The sequence below is a fragment of the Tupaia chinensis genome, unplaced genomic scaffold, assembly GCF_000334495.1.
Source record: "Tupaia chinensis unplaced genomic scaffold, TupChi_1.0 Scaffold000638_1, whole genome shotgun sequence".
NCBI classification, from domain to species: Eukaryota; Metazoa; Chordata; class Mammalia; order Scandentia; family Tupaiidae; genus Tupaia; species Tupaia belangeri.
In genome coordinates this window covers 1,528,355-1,542,242 of record NW_006160159.1, presented here as the reverse complement: position 1 = coordinate 1,542,242, position 13,888 = coordinate 1,528,355, and the positions used below count along the sequence as shown (strand labels likewise).

General features: G+C 37.5%; 1 pseudogene; it reads left to right on the top strand.

Moving 5' to 3' along the window:
* Positions 1 to 13,683, top strand: part of LOC102484124 (protein SET-like) — a 20,739-nt pseudogene extending 7,056 nt beyond the window's left edge.
* The last annotated feature ends 205 nt before the right edge of the window (positions 13,684 to 13,888 follow it).

Sequence of the window (13,888 nt, the reverse complement as noted above, 5' to 3'; positions counted from 1 at the left end):
TGAAATATAAAATGGAATGGGAAAGCAAATACAAATCAAAATTGTTCCACAAAGCCGAGTCTACTTTTTGATATTTCATTTAGATGTTTTTTCATAACTTTTTGTCTTATTATGATACCACATTCACTTCAACCACAGAATTAGAAAAGTCTGAGTCAAAAGGTATTTTCCTATTAAAAATCCTGTGCTAGAGAAAAGCCAGGAGCAAAAGAGAGAATGTGGTAGAAGGAGAGGTACCACTGAGTTGTTTCATACTTTGATGCTTTAGTCATTAATCTAGATATGTTTACGTTCTGGGCCCAAAGGCATGTATTTAGCTAAAATGGACATTAAGGATGTGGTCTTTCACATCTATTTGGAAAAATGAGTGTTTCATGATGTAGGATGATTTAGGAAAGCGTTGGGAGGATGCCAGACTTCTACCTGATGTTATCTTCAAGTGGTGGAAGTAAAAGAATCCTGATTAATCATCCACTCCCATCAGAAGAATTCTCTTTTCCATGTTAGTTCTTACATTCGGAGAGAAATGAGTGACATACATAGTTTAGGGCATCGTGTTAAAACTTCACATGCTTTTTCTCTCTACTGCACAATTCAAAAGCTGTCTGAGATGATTCCCACTCCCACCTCTCATTTTCTCACTCTGCTACATCCTCCTTGAAAAAACACGGTTTTCTAATATTCCGTGTGGTAATCACCACTGCTTCAGTTCAGGTTTCTGAAAGACTCATGACATATTTAGATTGTTATAACCCCCCCATAGTTTACATATGCATTTTAGCATCCTATTGGTTATATGGTGAACTCATAATGTTTTAGATATATTGTGTTAATTAAAATATTTTATCGTACTTAATTTCTGTTTTCAGTTTTAATAATGTGACTACTAGAAAATGTAAAATGACTTACGTGGCTTACATTTATGCCTTGAATTATATTTCTATTGAATAGCACTACTGTATCTGGTTGAAAAAAGAAGATGGTGACAGAAATATGTGACTTCTTGGGAAACATAATATCCTGCAACTCTTTACTCTGAGCTGTATTCTGCCCTTACTAGCAACAGTTTTGAAATGTGTGACTTCTGTTTAAAAATAGGTGAAGCAGACAACATTCTTAGAGAGTAAGAATTGGGCAAGATCACAAAGCAAAAGTCTTTTTGTTGGTTGAACCAATAATGATGAGGAGGAGAGATGACATTTCAGCTGTATATGACAGGGAGCACCCCTGCCTGGCCTCAGAACTGTGTGTACTAGCCCCAGGCGGAGAAAGCCCCAATCTCCAAGGAAGGAACATTTTGGATAAGACCTAGACATGGATAATCCAGTTAATAAAGTTATTTGAAAAGAACTGAGAAGAGTATGAATAGAGAAATGAAAATATAAGAGAAAGGTATTACTAAAAAATAGAAATAATTTATTAATTACTTTATTTTATAAATATTCATTAAATCCTTATTGAGGTATATTTAAGCATTTTTAAAAGCAATTTGGAGGGAATCCAAGGGGGAAAATATCTATCACTGTGATATTTTCATTTAAAGAGAATTAGATGAGAAATAAGATGTGAATGGGGAGTATCAGGTTTTTCTGTGAAGAAAATAAATGGAACAAAAGGATAAAGAAAGAGGGGATTTGATTTAGGTTAAAAAAAAAACGCATTTAAGAAACCTCTTTTTTTTGAAAGGTTTTTGCTATAGGGTGCGTGCTCTTGCCAAAAAGACAGAGAGAGACAGAAAGCAAGAAATCACCCCCTCCAGTGGGGATGGCCATGGCACAATCCCTTCTTCTCCATTCTCCTCTCGGGATCTTGGGCACACACACACACACACACACACACACACCTGGAGTGAGTTTAAGTCACTGGGTCCAGGACTCAAATCGCTGTTGACTACATGGGTGTCCAGCGACATAGCTATTATGCTAACTGCTGGTCCCTTAAGGAACCTCTTTTTAAGTGGATAACACCTGAGCACAGATCTAACTGAAGCGAGAGAATAGGCCAAGGGGCTAGCTGTGGGAAGACGCTCCAGGTCAGGGTATTAGCCACTCAGAAGATCTGAAACAAGAGCATGTGTTAGAAGGTCAGGTTGGAGAAGAGTAAATGACTCACTTGCAGGAGAGACAGACAAAAAAAAACGAGAGATCTGGCCATGCCAGAATCCCTTCTCCTCCATTTTCCTCTTGGGATTTTGGACACTAACGCACAGGTGCCCAGTGTGAGTTTGTTTATATTGTTGTTGTTGTTTTCTTTTTGTTTTTGTTTTTGGAGAGGTTTTTGCTATAGGACGTGTGCACTCACCAGAAAGACAGAGAGACAGGGAGACAGAAAGCAAGAAATCACCCCCCAGAGGGAATGGCCACACTTCAATCCCTTTTCCTCCATTCTCCTCTCAGGATCTTGGGTATGCACGCACACATGCCCAGTGTGAGTTTAAGCTACTGGGCCCAGGACTTGAATCACGGTTGACTACATGGGAGTCCAGTGACATAGCCATTACACCAACTGCTGGTCCCCCAAGTGTGATTTTCAAGCTGCCAGGTTCAGGACTCAAATCATAGCCACCTATATGGAAGTTCCACAATGTAACTATTATATGTCTGCTGGTCCCAAGCTAGGATTTATTCTAGTAAGATTGCCAGCCTTGGTAGGGTTTTCAGTACAGTACTGATATTATCTGATTTAAACTATTTTATTTTTATTTTTTAACATTTAGTTCTTTAGAAATAGAGTCACCTTCCCCCCTCCACATAGGCTCTCATCACACCATGATTCCTCCTCCCCCATTTTGTATCACAGCCAGGGTCATGTATATGCCCACGGGTGCAACTAACCAGTTCAAGTCAGTCTGGAATCAAAACCTCAAATCAAAATTTCTCATATGGTTCCACTTTTATATTGCAACTCTCTACTGTCTGTGCCATCACATGTGAGCCCTGGCTTACATTTTAAAGGGTCACTTTGATAATCAGGAAGAACATAGATTCTACAGGTATAAGGAGAGAGAGACTAGTGATGAGGCTGTCTGAATACATGAGGTAAAAGCTGGTAATAGCTCAGGGATCCAGGCATAGAGGTGGTTAGAGGGTTCAAATTGAGAATATATTGAGAATTGAACCAAAGGGGTTTTTCTTGATGAGTTGCATTTATATGAGAAAGAAACAAAAATTAAGAGTAACTCCAAGTTTTTGGGCCTATATAGCTATTAAAATGGAATCACCATTTTGGAAGAAAAAGACATTAATAATAAAAAAATAATAAGCCAAAGATACATGCTGTGATCTCTAAGGTATCTGTTAAAGAGAAAGCTAAAGAGTGTAAAGCTAAATATCATGAAAGAACCTAAGATGACAGAATGGATTAGAAGTATCAACTCAAGCCAGTCTGATGGCACAGTCAGTGACATACTGGATAGCAGTGCTGGAAGTCATGTGGCTGACTGCGGGTTTAGATTCCCGGGTCTGCCGGAAAACATGACAGAAGCATGTGTGTGTGCAAGATCCTGACAAGTTGCAGTTCTGGTGAAAAAGGATCGTGACATGATGAAAACCAGTCCAGAGCACTTTTGTTTCTTTCTCTGACTCTTTCTCCCCCCTCCACTGAGTGCATATGTACTCTCTATGTACATGTGTAAGTTTAGTATACACGAAACATTAATATATAATATATGTTATATGTCATATATCATATATATTATATATATCATTATATAGAAAATATTAAAGTTTATCTAGTTTGTATACTGTGTGTGTGTGTGTGTGTGTGTGTATATATATATATATATGAGAGAAAGAGAAAAAAAGGCCCTAGAGTGGAAACAGATATGACTGAATGAAAATGAGAGTCAGCTTTGAATATGGTAAATAAAGAGGATTAATTGACAGCTGAATATCAAATTCTAGACTTCAAGAGAGAAATCGGTTTGAAAAGCCAACTTGAACCATAGAAATTTTTCAACAGTTAAGCATCTTCCTCCCAAAGTTGTGTTTAAAGAATTAAAGAATGACAAAGTGACCAGGTAAACGACTACTTGAACATTACTATTACTCGTATTAGAATACTTGTAAGATTTATTTCATTCTGAGATTCTACAAACTGCCAGAGAAGCATTTCATTGAACGGGAATTCAGTCCAGATGGTTGCTATGGACCTTTCCAGATTTACAATCTACCATTATATAGTGAGTCCATGATCCTTTCTGGTGAACCGTTTTAGTTCTCAACAACAACAAAAAAGTCCTTTGTTTGTTTCATCTAAATTGTGTAAAACATCTATGACATCTACCAGCTCTTAATCTTTTTCAAGGTACCCCAAGTCACTCTCAGCCTCATATATTTACTTTGATAAATGCCATTGAGGTACCCACTGATAAAATGTATTTTCGTAAATTTTATTTTGTTAAAAATATTTGGAGACTTTGGTATGTGTGTGTATGTGTGTGTGCGTGTGTTTGAGAATAAACAAGGGGATTCAGAGTTTTTATCCCTACCTTCATTATTACCTAACCACCACCTTTCTAAATGTGTTACCAATAATAAAATCTAAATTATTTCCTACTATACAGTTGTTTCACATTAGCCTATATATTATTATTATTCTAACATAAAGTTCTTACCATCATAGCTTTTCTTTGAATTCATATTCAACAGGTGGTTTTTTTCATCTCAATTTAGGTATTTGTGACTTGGAGCTAATATTTGGGATCTAAATGTCTATGTTAAATGTTGTCTTCATTTGCAGCCACAATTCTCGATTGTACTGCTGTGTTTGTATATTTACTACATATCCCAAAATATTAGCACTCTCTCAAGCTTTATGTTATCATAGATAATGACTATACTTCCTCCTGAATGTCTTAATCCAAGTTTTCAGAAAAACTATAAGCAGAAATAATAGGACAGAGCCCATGCCATACCATGTCAAGTACAAGGGAAGTTCATAATGCTTGGAGTTCTTGAAGCTTTTTCCTGGTGAACAAGGAGATCTTTGAGTCTGGTGCCTGTACCTTCTTGGAAACACGGCCCCTAAGTGACAATCTTCGCTCATGCCTCTGACGAAGAAACCAAGACTGCCCCCTGCCTCAAGGCTGAAGGAAGCATTGGCCTCTCCGGAATCCTAAAGGAGAGAAATAGCAACAAGAAGCAATTGAACATATCAATGAAGTACAAAATGAAATAGACTTAATGAACAAGCAAGTGAGGAGATTTTGAAAGTAGAAAAGAAATATAACAAACTTCAGCAACCCTTTTTTCAGTAGTCAGAATTGATTGCCAAAATCCCAAATTTTTGGGTAACAACTTTTGTCAACCATCCACAAGAGTCTGCACTGCTTGGAGAGGAGGATGAAGAGACCCTGCCATTATTTGACCAGAGATGAAGTGACCAAATTTGAAGATACTAAATCAGGTTACATAATAGATTTTTATGTTGATGAAAATGCTTACTTCAAAAATAAAGTTCTCTCCAAAGAATTTCATCTGAACGAGAGTGGTGGTCCATCTTCAATGTCTCCTGAAATCAAATGGAAATCTGGGAAGGATTTGATGAAACATTGAAGTCAAATGCAGAATAAAGCCAGCAGGAAGAGGCAGCATGAGGAACCAGAGAGCTTCTTTACTTGGTTTACTGACCATTCTGACGCAGGTGCAGATGAGTTAGGGGAGGTCATCAAAGGTGACATTTGGCCAAATCCATTACAATACTACTTGGTTCCTGATATGGATGATGAGGAAGGGGAAGGAAAAGAAGAAGATGATAAAGAAGAAGAGGGATTGGAAGATATTGATGAAGGGGATGAGGATGAAGGTGAAGAAGATGAAAATGATGGTGAAGGGGAGAAAGGGAGAGGAAGATGAAGAAGGTGACTGACAGAACCCTGATAGATTCCAAGCTTCCTGTTTAAAACATTTTTCTGCAGTCCCTGGGAGCAAATTGCAGTCTTTTTTTTTTCCCTCTCTTGTGGTCAGTCACCCTGTTCTTGAGGTCTCTTTTCTCTACACCATGGTTCTCAACTTATTTTAAGGGGAAAAACCTTGAACAGAATACAGTGGGAAAAGAATCTCTACCCTTTCAGTTCCAAATTAATTTTTATCCCTTTCTGTCTCAAAAAACTGTGTGCAATCAATAACACCATTCTCTGGGGGGAAAAAGGAAAACCAGCAAGAACCTGCTCCCTTTTCTCTACTGGAAGCTAGAGGGGCTTTGGCCTCTGTGTAGTAGTCCATCAAATTCTAGCTGTTTTCCTCCCTTTTCTGTATATTGGGCTCAGAGATTACACTGTGTCTCTATGTGATTATCTGTCTACTTTCTCTTGTTTAAAAAAAAAAACTTAAAAAAATGGGGTTATAGAAGGTCAGCGAAGGATGGGTTTGAGATGTTTGTGTGGATTAAGTGGGCATTTTGACAACATGGCTTCTTCTTTTGCATGTTTAATTGTGATGCTTAAACTACATCCTTGCAGTTTAAGATGACACTTTTAAAAATAAAATTCTCTCCTCATGATGACTTGAGGCCTGCCATTCGATGGGAGAATCAGCAGAACCTGTAGGCTTTTATTTGGAATTGACATTGTCTTTTGTAATTTTGTTCCTGTTTATTTTTAAATTTTCTTTTTGTTTCACTGGAAAGGAAAGATGCTAAGTTTTAAGGTCAACAGTGTACAAGTTGCTTTGTTACAATAAAACTAAATGTGTACACAAAGTTTTGATGCTTTTCTCTCAGAATAGATAGGCTTACTATGACCTTCCGAGTTTGACTTGTATAGATCACTTCACGGTCAAACTGTCACCTGAACTTCGTTATTTTTGATACGCACTTTGCAGGATGACTTCTCATAGCTGTGCGGACTAAGTAAAGAAGTTTGAATCAATGTATTAATATCCCCACAGCTGGGAAATGTGGGTAAAATTTGCTGTTGATTTATCAATATTATCATTGGGGATACAAGAGTGCTCAAAACTCAGTTTTGAATATCTCCTGTTTTTTTTTTTTTTATCTCAAATTGGTAGTTCTTTAAATGGGCTTCTGTGCCTGTAACCACCATCAGATAAAATGGTGCTCTACTGCCAGGGTACGCATAGGACAGTTGCTGGCATGTCTTCATTGGTACACTGAAGTATAACAAGGAAGATGGGATCGTGGAGTAAGAAGTCAGTTTTGGAAGTTACGAATACTTTTTTGGTCCCTGAGTCTCTATTTTCTAGCATAAAACTCCCAAGCACGACTAACTGTGAATCTCGGTGGGATGATAAGTTCTGCTCAGTGCCACTGTGCAGAGAGGCTACCTAATGTGTGAGGTTTTTTTGTTTGTTTGTTTGTTTTTTAAAAGAGGTTTTTTGCTATAGAGTGTTGTATGTGCTCACCAGAAAGACAGAGAGAGACAGAGAAAAAGCGAGAAATCACCCCCCGGGGGGATGGCCAAGACCACAATCACTTCTCCGTATTCCTCTCAGGATCTAGGGCACGCATGCATACATGCCTGGCGTGAGTTTAAGCCACCGGGTTTGGGACTCGAATCGCAGTTGACTACATTGGGAGTCCAGCGACATAGCCATTATGCCAACTGCTGGTCCCACGCATGAGCTTTTTAATGGTGTACAGTATGGTAGTGGGAAATGCCATTTTCTCAGAGGTGAATTAATGGGCAGGCTGGTCAAATTCAAAGATTTTTGATGTAGCTGTGGCAGTCTTGGGTACAGTGGACAATGAGTCTCCCAAGGTCCCTCCTGTGAGGGTGGCTTGTGGAAGTATAAACTGGTAGTGCTGCAGATATGGAAGATTTCGGAATAAGATCTGAACTTATTGAGACCTTTCATATGCTTCTTTTTACATGGATCTTAATCAAATGACTATAGTTGCATTATCTATAGATGAATTTATCTTAAGTGAACCGTATTGAGTACTCTGTACAATACAAACTGAGAGAAGTAGAGTGACAGAGAACAGTGTAATAATGGAAGCTATTTACCCCTTGAATATATTCAACTGATGTGAAAACTATGGCACATATATACTATGGACTATTGGTCAGGTATAAGAAAAAGGAAATCCCATAATTTTATTAAAAGTGGATTGAAAGATCTAAAAATGTGATAGTGGAAAGGATAAGTGTAGATATCAGACACCATAGAGAGGTGGAAGGATGGTAGAGTGGGTGGTAGAGAATGGGTGTGAGGTGCAAAGGGAAGAAACATTTAATAGACAAAAAAAGTAAAGTTCTCTATTGAAAAAAATATTGTATACATCATGATGGGAGCTTTATGTAAAATCTGAAAATAAAAATAATAAAAATAATTTATAAGGTATTCTTAGTTTTCATGTAGTTCTTAGTTTGATCATTTAGTCAGACTGAATTTGATTCTAGTTTTTTTATTTTTTAAGTTTTTTAGTTTTGTCTTTATGGGCATACAGTATAGTTTCTAAATATGTGCCCAACTACTTAATATAAAGCTTAATCATAAAAAAAGTGATTAGTTCTATAGCTGGATGAAAACCTGGCTATGGTCTTACTGAGATACATTTTAAAAATTTCAAGGGTGTTTTTGACTGCATGCTACTATTATATCATAAATAAAATGTGAAACCTTCAGCAAGATGACTCCTCCTAAGTGTATCATAGTTTAACCCATAATCTCCATTTTTATCATTGAAGATATGACATGTAATTTCTGATGAGAGTCAAAATATATCATTATTCAGCTTTTCCCAGTCTCTCAAACTAGAAACTGTCCCATAAAATAACGTTAGTGAGATAAATGTTACTTAAAAACTGTTGATATTTTTTGTAATTACAAATTTTTCTAACCTATAGCTTTAATATGTTCTAAAATTTCTTTAAAACTGGATAGATTATTACACAGACCCAGAACTTCTTACATGAATGCAGAGGGCAGTAGTAGATACTTCTTTAGCATAGTGTTAGCTCTTTTATATTGCAAAATGCTTTGATCTGGCTTTATATTCTCTACTCCTTACATTCTTCTTTTCCATAAGCGAGATTTTATATTGCCTTTATGGCCCTGGCAAAGGACACCATTTTCATAGCAATTTCTCCAAATAATAATGCCCTCTTCTAAAACTTCCCTCTCGTAATGTATTCATCTTTTGAAACATATTATTTAATAAATATGCATAGGACAGTTACTATTGTATAACTTGGGCATCATGTCAGGCACCATGACACAACAGTAGCAAATAGACTCAATATATTTGAAAAGATAGCACATTTAAGATGTACTATCCCAGGGCCAGCAGGCAGCATAGTGTTTAAGGCACTGGACTCCCTGTGGCAGAATCAGTTTGAGTTCCAGACATGGTGACTTGAAAATCAATCCAGGCATGTCTGCATGTGTACTCAAAATCTCGAGAAGAGAATGGAGGAGAAGAAACTGTGGCATGGCCATCCCCCTTCTGGGGTGTGATTTCTCATTTTCTGTCTCTCTGTCTCTACCTGTCTCTCCAGTGAATCAGTGAATGCTCATGCTCTATCTCTAAAAAAAAAAAAAAAAAAAAAAAAAAAAAAGAAAGAAAGAAAGAAAGAAAAAAGAAAAGAAAAAGGTGTCTTACTCCCAATCATGTAGGAAAATAGGATATGGTTTAAGATAGAGAAGTTCTGGATGCTATAGAACCATGTAGGTTGTTCTCTCTCCTGGCTGCATGTTGGAATTAACAAAAAAACTTTTGAAAATACACCTATGCCTTGACTTTATGTCCACAATTGTATATAATTGGTTTGTAATAGTCAGGCAAGAATATTTTTAAGCTCCCCTTGTGAGTCTAATATACAGTCAGAATTGAGAACTGCTGGTTCTCACTCTTGGGAACACCACCTGTGGACCCTTAGTTTATTGTGTCCTTATATATGCCTCTCTGACCAACCAACAGGACACCAGTGGGCTCTTCAGCCTGTCACCAACAATGGTAATAGTCAATGAAGTTTGAAAAAAGAATGGGATTGGATTGAACCTCATGGGGGACAGGGAGGTGGGTAATAGGATCTTTGGTGCTACCAGCAAGTAATAAACCTTTTAATAAATTCTCTGCTTCATAGCTGCAGAATCCTAACCTCTAGAATTCTTTATCTCTAATTCATTTAGCAAGTTGAATACTGGCATCGGTAATTTTCATCCTCATAGAAAATGAATAGTATCCATTTTATTTTGTTGCCAGCCCCTTCCTATGTGAGGCCTTGGCCTTGGTCTTCATTATTTCTTTAATTTTAAAGAAGGTTTTCTGGACCCAGCCACTTTAAACTTTAAGGAAATATGAACAAATTTGATGTATACTATGGATAGAAAAGGATAAATATTAGGTTGTGGGAAAAGTCATGATTTTTTTTTTCTGTTTTTATGCACAAATACATCATGCCTTTTTTGACAACCCTAATATCTTGCTATTAACTAACGTTATACTGCCAAAACAAATTAGACGCATTTAGTCTTTTAGGTCAGACCCAAAATAATAGTATTTAAGGTATACAAATAATTTAGAGATTAAGTTTTCCCTCCATGTAGAATCTATCCGGATAACCAATTATCTTTTCTTCTCACTGGGTATCATCCTATCTTTCTAATTTCACTGCATAAATAATAACTACCTTACCGTTGTAGTATTTTTGTTTTTGTAAACTAGGTACCCTTCAAAGACTGTTTCTAAAACCATCACTGTGAAATCACTACTACGACTTACAGGCAAAACTGTTAGAAGGTATTTTCTAGAGGGGACAATGCAATTCAAAACACCAAAAAGATAACAGGTTTAGCAAAATTGGCATATGTTAGTGATTATGCAATCATTCATTTCCCACAGTTTCTTTTTATAGAAAACTTTGGAAAATCCCGAAAGAACTGACCGAGTCATTTAAACCACAACAGGTTTCTTTCAACATGAAAAGTCATGGTTAGGAGTGGGCGAGGAATAATTTTACATTTTTGAAGGCAGGGACAGCCATGTCTGACTGTGCAGAGCTGTGGCTTCCCTGCTCCCTTCTGAGTAGCAGATCTGACTTCCTCCTCCAGTGAAGGCATCCTGAAAAGATCCCAGCAGAGGAAGCATTTTTTCACCATGACATGGGAAAGAGCCACAGAAATCCAAATGGAAATGGACATTTCAGTTGAGTGACTATTTCTACCACACCTTGGCTTCTTGCCTAATTCAACAGGCACTTAGGTGGCTGAAGAAGGAAATTTCTGTTAAAGTGAATCCAGCTCTGAGTTGGACACAGAGCATTTTGACTGGCAGCCGAGTTCCTTGTGCTAGCTGGCAAAATTAGACAATTTTTCTTTTAGTTATTGTTGTTGGGTTTTGAACATACCTCATTTCCTGGCAACTGTTTTCTTTCTCTAGGAGATAAAGGGAAAGATCTTTTCGATCCATACCATATAACACTTCTATCATCTTATAAACTATTTTCTCAAGCAGGCAGTATCCCCTGAAGACTCACTCTTGTTCTCCATGGCCTCTTGACAGCTGGCTTATAACCAAATGGTCTCAGGAAAGTCCTCCCTCCCCTGATTTTAGATGTCAGTAGGAGTCTGTTTGCTGTCATCAGAAGGTTCATCTTACATGTATGACCATGGGGGCTCTGTATGAGTGTGACTGTGTGTGTGTGTGTGTGTGTGTGTGTGTGTGTGTGTGAGGGGTGAGTAGAATGCCCTGTTTTAAATTAAATTTTCAAGAAAGTTTGAAAGAGATCATTAAGAAACCTAGAGATTAAGGGTGCACTTCTCCTTTGCTCTGTTAGAAGTAGTATGAAATCACTTGATGGGCCATCTGTCATGTTTATGTAATACACACCACTGTCTTAATCGAAAATAGTCTTCTACATTGATGATGAGTGAATTCAAACAGGCTTCTAGATGGTATCATAGCACTACAAGAACTTAAAACTTATCTAGACAAGCTTGGGCATTTATCTCAAGAAAGCATTCATAGCTGTACACTGAGATTTAATCTTGAGAACTTTTTTTTTTTTAGATTTCTTTGCCACAGGGCATGTGCACTCACTGGAGATAGACACACACAGAGAAAGTGAGAAATTACTCCTCAGGAGAAATTGCCACACCATATTCTCTTCTCCTACATTCTTCTCTTGAGATTTTGGGGCACACATGCACAGGAGCCTGGTGGTTTTGGTTTGGTTTGGTTTGGTTTGGTATGGTTTTTAAGCTGTGAGATTCAGGACTCAAACTACAGAGTCAGCCACTTAGGCTCCAGCACTTTAATCACTGCCCTCTTGCTGGCCCAATAGTGAGAACTTCAGATATAAGTGAAAACAACTTAAATGTTCAACGTCAGGGGAATGGTTAAGAAACTGTGATATATTTTTCTATTTTTAGGAAGATTTGCAGTTTTGTTTGTAACAACTATCTAATGACATTGCGTAAATTGTGGAGTAATACATGGTGGAAAAAAAAGAGATAAGAAACTGATGCAGTTCAGTGACAACTTTATATAAATATGTCTGAATACTTGGGTAAGTAGTGGGACCAGCAGTTAGCGTAATGGCTATGTCGCTGGACTCTCACATAGTCGACCGTGGTTCGAGTCATGGACCCGGTGACTTAAACTCATGCTGGGCGCATGTGCGTGTGTGCCCAAGATCCCAAGAGGAGAATGGAGGAGAAGGAATTGGGGTGTGGCCATCCCCCCTGGGGGGGTGATTTCTTGCTTTCTATCTCTCTGTCTCTCTCTGTCTGTCTGGCGAGCACAAGCGCCCTATAGCAAAAACCTCCCCCCCCAAAAAAAAATAAAATAAAAAACTATAGCAGTAGTCCCCTCTATAGACTGACACTCGAAGTTGAATAGATAGATGAATGGATAAATAGAACAGATATTATATAGATAAAATAATTTTTAAATAGTAAAATATGTTATTAGATATAAAAGAGAAAAAATACACAATTGATAAATATTAAAAAGCATATATACTTTTATATATCCATAGTTAAATATATTAAAAGTATTATTTCATAAATCTGCCACAGGATACCACTAGCCTAAAACAAGAAATCCTGCACTCCACAGATAATTAAGAGACCCCCTAATCTACCTTCTGTTTTCTCAGGGAAGAAGCATAAAGAGGTGTTACTTTTTCTATTGAGGTTGTAATTATTTTGTTTCAAAGTCAGAGTAAGTCCTACTTGAAACCTATTTCAATACAAGAAATTGGATTTTATCATTGATGATGTCTTTTCTTTGTTTACATTTAAGTCATTGATTTTCATTTGAATTTCGACTACCTGGTTGACATATTTATCCCAAATAGTCACTTGTCTTTTGATTCTGTGAGTCGTTCAACATTCTGAGTTCAAAGTGGTTGTCACAACACTAACAGCAGCCTCACACCTTGTGTAAGAGTGGTGATCCATCTTCAAAGTCTCCTGAAATCAAATGAAAATCTGGAAAGGATTTGATGAAATGCAGAATAAAGCCAGCAGGAAGAGGCAGCATGAGGAACCAGAGAGCTTCTTCACTTGGTTTACTGACTGTTCAGATGCAGGTGAAGGTGATTTAGGGGAGGTCATGAAAGATGATATTTGGCCAAATCCGTTACACTTGGTTCCCAATATGGATGATGAAGAAGGGGAAGAAGAAGAAGACAATGAACAAGAGGGATTGGAAGATATTGATGAAGGGGATGAGGATGAAGGTGAAGAAGATGAAGATGATGGTGAAGGGGAGTAAGGGAGAGGAAGATGAAGGAAGTGACTGACAGAACCCTGATAGATTCCAAGCCTCCTGTTTAAAACAATTTTGTCCAGTCCTTGGGAGCAAGTTGTAGTCTTTTTTTTTTTCCCCCTCTTGTGGTCAGTCATCCTGTTCTTGAGGTCTCTTTACACCATGGTTCTCAACTTATTTTAAGGGGAAAAACCTTGAGCAGAATACAATG